This window comes from Eschrichtius robustus, chromosome 15 (genome assembly GCF_028021215.1).
Source record: "Eschrichtius robustus isolate mEscRob2 chromosome 15, mEscRob2.pri, whole genome shotgun sequence".
NCBI classification, from domain to species: Eukaryota; Metazoa; Chordata; class Mammalia; order Artiodactyla; family Eschrichtiidae; genus Eschrichtius; species Eschrichtius robustus.
Genome location: NC_090838.1, coordinates 61,088,992 through 61,098,806, shown reverse-complemented (window position 1 = coordinate 61,098,806; position 9,815 = coordinate 61,088,992). Strand labels below are relative to the sequence as shown.

Sequence of the window (9,815 nt, the reverse complement as noted above, 5' to 3'; positions counted from 1 at the left end):
TCTGGGCACGTGTTCTGTGTTCCATGTGTGTGACCAACAGGCGGTAGGCCACTTTTCTCAAGGCCCCGTGCACACACTTGCAACCGTAGAGCACTTACGCTACAGAATCTTGAGGTTTGTTTTTTGGCCACAAGGTGGCTCACTTCTCTTTTCCATCTCTGGTTGAAGACTCGACTCTGGACCAATGCTGCCAGACATTTTCATTCAACAATCGGCCCACACTCCAGCATGCCAGCCAGCTCCGTTGTGGCGACCCGCAGCCCCAGTGTCTTGGGACTGGACATACCAAGATGACCAATACGCGGTCCTACGCAAACAACCTTAGAGCATCTCTATGAAGGCACCTCATGGGTTGATTATAACAATCTCAGACTTCTAGAAGTTTGGGCTTTTAAGGAATCACTTAGCTTTTTTTGGTGATTTTTTTTCCTACTGTGAGATGAGAGAAACTATTTGGATTTGAGCTTAGTGATGATGAACCAGGTTATGACCTAGATTCATTTTGTATACCTAATCATTATGCTGAGGATTTGGAAAAGGTGTTTATTCCTCATGGACTAATTATGGACAGGACTGAATGGCTTGCTTGAGGTGTGATGAAGGAAATGGGAGGCCATCACATCGTGGCCCTCTGTGTGCTCAAGGGGGGCTATAAATTCTTTGCTGACCTGCTGGATTACATCAAAGCACTGAACAGAAATAGTGATAGATCCATTCCTATGACTGTAGATTTTATCAGACTGAAAAGCTACTGTAATGACCAGTCAACAGGCTACATAAAAGTGATTGGTGGAGATGATCTCTTAACTTTCACTGGAAAAGATGTCTTGATGGTTGAAGATATAATTGACACTGGCAAAACAATGCAAACCTTGCTTTCCTTGGTCAAGCAGTGTAATCCAGAGATGGTCAAGGTTGCAAACTTGCTGGTGAAAAGGACCCCTCGAAGTGTTGGATATAGGCTGACTTTGTTGGATTTGAAATTCCAGACAAGTTTGTTGTAGGATATGCTCTTGACTATAATGAACACTTCAGGGATTTGAATCTTGTTTTTGTCATTAGTGAAACTGGAAAAGCAAAATACAAAGCCTAAGATGAGAGTTCAAGTTGAGTTTGGAAACATCTGGAGCCCCATTGAAATCACCAGTAAAGTTGTCAAATGTTCTAGGTCTGTGGCCAGCTGCTTAGTAGAGCTTATTGCATGTACTTTCTAAGAATTTTATCTGCTTTGTATTTTAGAAATGTCAGTTACTGCATTCCAGAACTCTTTTATTTGCTCTATGAGCCTAGTCTAGAGGCTCAGTTCCCTTTGGGTGGATTGTTGTTTGACTCGTAAATGAAAAATCTCTTAAACCACACCACTGTTGAATGAAAATATTGAAATTGTATCTGTAAGGAACATTTAAAGAGAAGAATATATTAGTTTTTTAGTTGGTATTTTCATTTTTATATATTCAGGAAAGAACAGAAGTGATTGAATATTGTTAATTATACCACTATGTGTTTAGAAAAGTAAGAAGCAGTCAGTTTCATATCAGTGACAGCACTTAGAGGTATCATTATGTCGGATAAACCATATGTCCTGGAGTTATTTTAGTAGGCTTCAGTAGTATTAACTGTATTTTCCTGCTTGTTCTGATTATTTCTGGTGAATCTTTGTCAATGGTTCCTTTTAAATACAGATCAGTATGTTCCAAAAATGTACCACTTTTTGAATTCTTCAATGTAAAAATCCTTAAAATAAAGTCTGTCTCTTTAAAAGAAAAAACAAACAAACAAAAAAACCCAAGCATCCAGACTGGGCAACTCTTTTTTTTTTTTAAGTCTATTTTCCTTCTTTCTTTCTTTCTTTTTCTTTCTTTCTCTTTCTTTTTTCTTTCTTTCTTTCTTTCTTTCTTTCTTTCTTTCTTTCTTTCTTTCTTTCTTTCATGTTTTTATTGAAGTAAGTTGCTGTACAATATCATATAAATTACAGGTATACAATATAGTGATTCACAATATTTAAAGGTTATACTCCGTTTATAGTTACTATAAAATATTGTCTATATTCCCCAGATGTACAATATATCCTTGTAGCTTATTTTATACCTGATAGTTTGTCCCTCTTAATCTCCTACCCCTATATTTCCTCTCTCCTCTTTCCACTGGTAACCACTAGTTTGTTCTCTATATCTGTGAGTCTGCTTCTTTCTTGTCATATTCCCTAGTTTGTTGCATTTTTTAGATTCCACGTATAAGTGATAACATACAGTATTTCAGCCTGGGCAACTCTTGTTATGTGGCACTAAGCAAGATGTTCCCGCATAGCATTATCTCACTTGACTTGAACTGGCGTAGGCGATGGAGGGGTCCCCAGATCACCCACCCAACTGGGGTGTGGCAGAGCCAGGATGCCATCCCAGGACTCATGTTTTTCCACTGGATAGGTGGTTTTCAACCCTGGCTGCATGTGACTCACCTCAAGAATTAACAAAGATACTGATGCCTGAGCCTCAACCCATACCAATTACGTCAGAATCTCTGGGGGTAGGGTGCTCCATCTTTACAAACATGCTCTGAGAGTGAGGACCACTGCAATAGGTCTTAGACACGTAGCTCTCCTTCTCCTCCGCCCCGCCCAGGGAAGGGAGCTCTGGGCAAGGGCTGTGTGAGCATGTAGTTCTCCTGTAGTTGAGTCAGATATATTGTGAGAAACAGATCTATTTGCAGGAAATGAAAACATGTACCTATATCTCTGTACTATGTTTTAAATAAAAGTAGTTTGGAAAAATGTCATGTATTACACCATTTCAAACTACATTTTTCTTTTGTTGCTGCTTTAGGCTTAATCAGGGATGTATTTTATTTTTCTTACATGCAAGATGCCAAGAATTATCCAGAGAGAATTGCACTCCCCTACAGGGCAGGGACCATGGCCCTTCTGTTCAAGGCTGAGTTCTCAGCATCCAGCACGGAGCTTGGCACACAGAGGGCACTTGATAAATTACACTGGATGGACAAATGGATGCCTGAGTGGATGAATGAGAAGCAAGACCATCCACTTCTCTGGGGATATTCCCATTAGAAATATGATGGAAGACACTCATTCTAAGTGTTCTAGATCAAAGCAGCAGCTGCAGGGACATCTCTAGAGAGCAGCAGGAGGCAAATGAAAGTTTAAGGTTCTATTAGGGAGACTGACCCAGCTAAAAGGCCAGCTGGAGAGCTTAGTGGGGGGAAAGAAGTTTGTAACCTTAGCAAGATGGGAAAAGAAACTAAAAGCAAACGATTGCAGGTGAGAGCAGTTATCTCATTTACTTTCTGAAAAGAGCAAAGTGGAATTATTTGGAAAAAGAAACCTGTAGTTAAGGTTGAAAAAGCAAGTTGGAGGGAACCATCCACATCCTTGGTGTATAAAGTGAACGGTGTTAACGATTCGTTAGCACGTGGACATATGTTGGGATTTTATAATTTCTTGGCTTAATGATTTTAGTTCGTGGAGGACGAATGTCCTGTTGTGGTATTGGAGATATTGTCACGGGATTTTGGGTTTTTGGGGGTCCCGTTCTTTTTTGTGAGTTTGGGCACAGGTTTGAGTAGTACATGCAGCACAAAAAAGTCCCATTAAGACAGAACTGGACACTTGCTGGGTTTTACTTACTCTGGGCACTGGGAACTTGACTCCAATGGCCAAGCAGGATCCATGAGGTCAAGGACTAAATGATTATTATACAGGTTATTTATGCATTATGCATGGAAGTGAAAGGTCAGCTCTCATTTTACATCCTCCCACTTCTGGGGGAGGGGTCCCTGGGCAGGAGCAGTGGGAAATATGGATGAATGAATTATAAAATATGTGCCACGGTTATGCTGTTGTCATTGTCTCAGTTCTTCAGTCCTCTTTGCTGACTAGTTAACTAGTGCTAACTAGTATCTAGTTAACTAGTGCTAACTCCTAACCAGTGTGGTGAAGGGGACAGTTTCAATTCTGGGGATTCTCTTCTGCATGTTCCATGACATCCTTTCCACACAAAGGCTGAGGCTGCACCCATTTTCACCTCTTGTCCTTTCTCTGTTCATGGCCGTAACTGGCGGCTCTCCATCGTAGCTAAGTCTTTTTGTGTGTTTTCTTAGCATATGACAATGGTTTAATATGCTTAATATTTCAATCATGCTTACAAATGAAGACAATCATAATAATAAACTCCATCCACAAAGGACAATAACACATGTCAGAGAAAACATGTGAAGTCTTCAGTAATCTCACTAGCTATCAAGAAAATGCAGTATAAAAATTGACTATAATATTGGTACAAAAGAAAAAAAGAATTACTCCCACTGTTGATGAGGGTCCAGGAGAAATGATTTGTTCTATTATATACAAACCTTTCTAGAGCATAATTGTCAAAACTTATCACAAAATCTATTTTTTAAAAAAAATACATGTTTTGGTCCAGCAATTATGCTTATAGGAATTTATCCTAAGGAAATAATCATGGATACAACACAGAGATATTACTGAAAGATATTCATTGTGAGGTTGTTTATAGTGATGAGGAACTGAAAGCATCCTAATTGTTTACTAATAAAGAATTGGTTACATAAATTGTTATAGCTATATAATCCAATAGAATACTAGGGTTCCATTAGAAGTAATAATATAGACTTTTTTATGGGAAGGAAAATAGTCAACAATAATTTATATAATCAGTATATTCAGCATGGTGAATCACATCAAAACCATATGTATTTTATTTTATTTTATTTTTTTTACAGTTGTCATATATTCTTTTTTTTCATTGATTCACAATGTTGTGTTAGTTTCAGGTGTACAGCAAGGTGATTCAGTTATACATATATATATATATATATATTTCAGGTTCTTTTCGTTATAGATTATTACAAGATACTGAATATAGTTCCCTGCACTATACAGTAGGTCCTTGTTGTTTACGCAGCCAAGTTTTGGATGAGCCTGAGAAGAAAGCCTGGGGGCGCAGGTGGATGAAAGAAGCTGTGATTCTTGCCCCATGTTGGGTCTGTGGTCTCTAGAGCTCTGGGGACTCCTAAAAGTTAACTAGCCTTCAGTAAGTGGTTTACTGAATGAGCAGGACTAGTTAGACAGTAACTTTATGATTCCACTTCAAACTTGCTTTCGTTTCTTGTTCTTTTTCACCCTGGATGGAACCTCAGGCAGGTGTAATAGCTTTTCTAATCCTATTAATATAATCAAAAAATCGAGTCAAAAAATCACAAAAGGGAAAATGCCCATCAGATTTGAGTTTCTCCCCTTCCCCAGTATGAGATGCTGGGGGGAGGGCTTGGCTTTTATCTCGTTCCCCTCCTTTCTCTCTTCTTCATTCTACCCACCCTACCCCCAAATTGTAGCTTGCTACAGGTGTCAGAAAGGTCTTCCTTGATGGGAACAGTTGAAATCTGGTATTCATGCTTCTGGACGCAGCATATTGTAAATGTCAATTCATTTTCCTTGGCAGGCATTTGGGGGTTTTCAGGAGACCTGCATTGCCCAGGTCTTCTTGCACAGGCTGTCTGCTTATGGCCTGACCTCAGCGCCTGCTTTCTGTGGTCCTGCCACACACTCATCCAGGTGGTCCATATTGGCTCAGTCCCTCTCAATCAATTAAGAAGAGTTTCCTACAGGGAGACGGTGCAGGGCGGGGGGCGGGGGTGGAAGGGAACGGTGGCGGCAGGTCTGGTCCATTGACACACATTTTTTCCCCACCAAACTCTGGAACAGATTTCATCTTTATATTTTGCTTTTCTTCCCCACTCTGCTGTCCCAACGCAGTAGTTAGCTAAAGCTTCTTGCCTTGGATTTTCTCCCCTTCTTCTTCTTTTTTAAAAAAAATTTTATTTATTTTTGGCTGCATTGGGTCTTTGTTGCTGCACATAGGCTTTCTCTAGTTGCGGCGGGCGGGGGCTACTCTTCGTTGCAGTGTTTGGGCTTCTCATTGCTGTTGCTTCTCTTGTTGCAGAGCATGGGCTCTAGGCACATGGGTTTCAGTAGTTGCAGCAAGCGGGCTCAGTAGTTGTGGCATGTGGGCCCTAGAGTGCGTGGGGTTCAGTAGTTGTGGCACGGGCTCTAGAGCACAGGCTCAGTAGTTATGGCCCACGGGCTTAGTTGCTCCACGGCATTTGGTATCTTCCTGGACCAGGGCTCGAACCCGTGTCCCCTGCATTGGCAGATGGGTTCTTAACCAGTGTGCCACCAGGGAAGTCCCTCCCCTTCTTTTAAAATAGATTATTTTTTAGAGCAGTTTTAGGTTTACAGCAAAATTGAGCAGAAAGTATGGAGAGTTCTCACATACTCCCTGCCTCTAGAGGGCGCCCCCAGCCTGTTCCACTCTCAACACACCCCACCAGAGTGGTGCATTTGTTAGAATCGATGAGCTTACTCGACACATCGTTATCACTCTAAGTCCATCGTTCACATTAGTGTGCGCTCCTGTTGTCGTACATTTTATGGGTTTTGACAAATGTGTAATGACATGTATCCACTATTACTGTATCACACTGCCCTAAAAATCCTGTGCTTCACCTATTCATCCCTTCCTCCCCCATAACCGCTGGCAACCACTGATCTTTTTACTGTGTCCATAGTTTCGTCTTTTCCAGAATATCATAGAGTTGGAACCATACAGTATGTAGCCTTTTCAGATTGGCTTCTTTCACTTAGTGATACACGTTTAAGTTTCCTCCCTGTCCTTTCATGGCTTGATGGCTCATTTCTTTTTATTTTATTTTTTGAATCCAAGGATAAATTGATTTCATTAAAAAAATTTTATTGAAGTACAGTTGATTTACAATGTGTATTAGTTTCAAGTATACAGCAAAGAGATATATATTCTTTTGCAGATTCTTTTCCATTATAGGTTATTACAAGATATTGAACATAGTTTCTTGTACTATATACTAGGTCCTTGTTGTTTGTCTCTTTTATAGTAGTATGAGTCTGTTAATCCCAAACTGCTAATTTATCCCTCCTCTACCTTTCCCCTTTGGTAACTGTCAGTTCGTTTTCTAGGTCTGTGAAAATAACGGACATAGAAATTTTGTTTTGTAAATAAGTTCATTTATATCATAATTTTAGATTCCACATGTAAACGATATCATATGATATTTGTCTTTGTCTGACTTCGCTTAGTGTGATAATCTCTAGGTCCATCCATGTTGCTGCAAATGGCATTATTTCATTCTTTTTTATGGCTAGTATTCCAATGTGTATATATATATATGTGTGTGTGTATACATATATATATATGTACATATAAATATACCACATCTTCTTTATCCATTCATCTGTCAATGTACATTTAGGTTACTTCCATGTCTTGGCTACTGTAAATAGTGCTCCTATGAATATTGAGGTGCATGTATCTTTCTGAATTAGAGTTTTCATCTTTTCCGGATATATGCCCAGGAGTGGAATTGCTGGATCATATGGTAACTCTCTTTTTGGTTTTTTTAAGGAACCTCCATACTGTTCTCCACAGTGGCTGCACCAGTTTACATTCCCACGAACAGTGTAGGATGGTTCCCTTTTCTCCACACCCTCTCCAGCATTTATTGTTTGTAGATTTTTTGATGATGGCCATTCTGACCGGTGTAAGGTGGTACCTCATTGTAGTTTTGATTTACATTTCTCTAATAGTAAGTGATGATGAGCATCTTTTCATGTGCCTATTGGCCATCTATATGTCTCCTTTGGAGAAATGTCTATATAGGTCTTCTGAGGTGCTCACTTCTGAAAGGGGTACTGACACAGTGTTGGCTCAGAGAGTTCAGAGGATCAAGCACGTGGGTTGTTTTTTGGGTAAGACCGTCCTTAACAGATGTTACCTCAGGGCCCTTTAATTTATCCCCCATGCTTGTTTCTCACAGAGAACATCCCTAAAGATGCTGGTGGTCCTCTTCCCCCTCCTGCCAGCAGCCGGTTTCCTCCTGTCTTTCCCTGTTTCCTTTGCATCTCAGACACCCCCTCCCATGGTGGCAGCAATATTGAGGTTCTCTCCCCTCCTCCTAGGCCCTTGTCCTATCTCTGACTCTCCAAATGCCCCCAACCACCTGGGACCATTTTACCCAGTCCCCCTACCCCAAATGGCTTCCCTGGGCCCCCCTCCCTGCCTCAGGTGGAGCACCAGGTTTGAACCATTGGTGGATACCAGTGGGGTGACCCTCCTGGTTGGAGAAACATGGGGGTGGATGTTTTGGAGGGAGAAGTGCTGGTCTCGCACCAAGTCCAAGTACCATTATTTTTAGATTCCACATATAAGCGATATCATATAATACTTGTATTCCTCTGTCTAACTTAACTTCACTCAGTATGACAATCTCTAGGTCCAGCCATGTTGCTGCAAATGGCATTATTTCACTCTTTTTTATGGCTGAGTAACATTCCATTGTATATATGTACCACATATCTTTATCCATTCATCTGTTGATGGACATTTAAGCTGCTTCCATGTCTTGGCTATTATAAATAGTGCTGCAATGAACATTGGGCTGCATGTATCATTTCGAATTATGGTTTTGTCTGGGTATATGCCCCGAAGTGGGATTGCTGGATCATATGGTAGCTCTATTTTTAGTTTTTTGAGGAAACTCAATGCTGTTCTCCATAGTGGCTGCACCAATTTACATTCCCACCGATAGTGTAGGATGGTACCCTTTTCTCCACACCCTCTCCAGCATTTGTTATTTGTAGACTTTTTAATGATGGCCATTCTGACCGGTGTGAGGTGGTACCTCATTGTAGTTTTTTAAAAAAAATTATTTATTTATTTATTTATTTATTTATTTTTGGCTGTGTTGGGTCTTCGTTTCTGTGTGAGGGCTTTCTCCAGTTGCGGCGAGCGGAGGCCACTCTTCATCGCGGTGCGCAGGCCTCTCACTGTCGTGGCCTCTCTTGTTGTGGAGCACAGGCTCCAGACGCACAGGCTCAGTAGTTGTGGCTCACGGGCCTAGTTGCTCCGCGGCATGTGGGATCTTCCCAGACCAGGGCTCGAACCCGTGTCCCCTGCATTAGCAGGCAGATTCTCAACCACTGCGCCACCAGGGAAGCCCCCTCATTGTAGTTTTGATTTGCATTTCTCTAATAATTAGCGATGTTGAACATCTTTTTATGTGCCTGTTGACCATTTGTATGTCTTCTCTGGAGAAATGTCTATTTAGGTCTTCTGCCGATTTTTTGATTGGGTTGTTTGTTTTTTTGATATTGAGCTGTATGAGATGTTTTTGTATTTTGGAAATTAATCCCTGTTGGTCACATCGTATGCAAATATTTTCTCCCATTCCATAGGTTGTCTTTTCATTTTGTTTATGGTTTCCTTTGCTGTGCAAAAGCTTTTAAGTTTGATTAGGTTCCATTTGTCTATTTTTGCTTTTATTTCATTACTCTAGGAGACGGATCTAAAAAAAATTTGCTGCAATTTATGTCAAAGAGTTTTGTTTTTTTTTTTTATAGCTGTGGTGGGTCTTCGTTTCTGCGCGAGGGCTTTCTCTAGTTGTGGCAAGCGGGGGCCACTCTTCATCGCGGTGCGCGGGCCTCTCACTATCGCGGCCTCTCTTGTTGCGGAGCACAGGCTCCAGACGCGCAGGCTCGGTAATTGTGGCTCACGGGCCCAGTTGCTCCGAGGCATGTGGGATCTTCCCAGACCAGGGCTCAAACCCGTGTCCCCTGCATTGGCAGGCAGACTCTCAACCACTGCACCACCAGGGAAGCCCCATCAAAGAGTATTTTGCCTATGTTTTCCTCTAGGAGTTTTATAGTACCCGGCCTTACATTTAGGTCTTCAATCCATTTTGAGTTTATTTTT

The 9,815-nt window shown here is 41.1% G+C and overlaps 1 pseudogene; it reads left to right on the top strand.

Moving 5' to 3' along the window:
• Positions 1 to 334: 334 nt before the first annotated feature.
• On the top strand, positions 335 to 1,093 carry LOC137777752 (hypoxanthine-guanine phosphoribosyltransferase-like; annotated as a pseudogene).
• Positions 1,094 to 9,815: the final 8,722 nt, after the last annotated feature.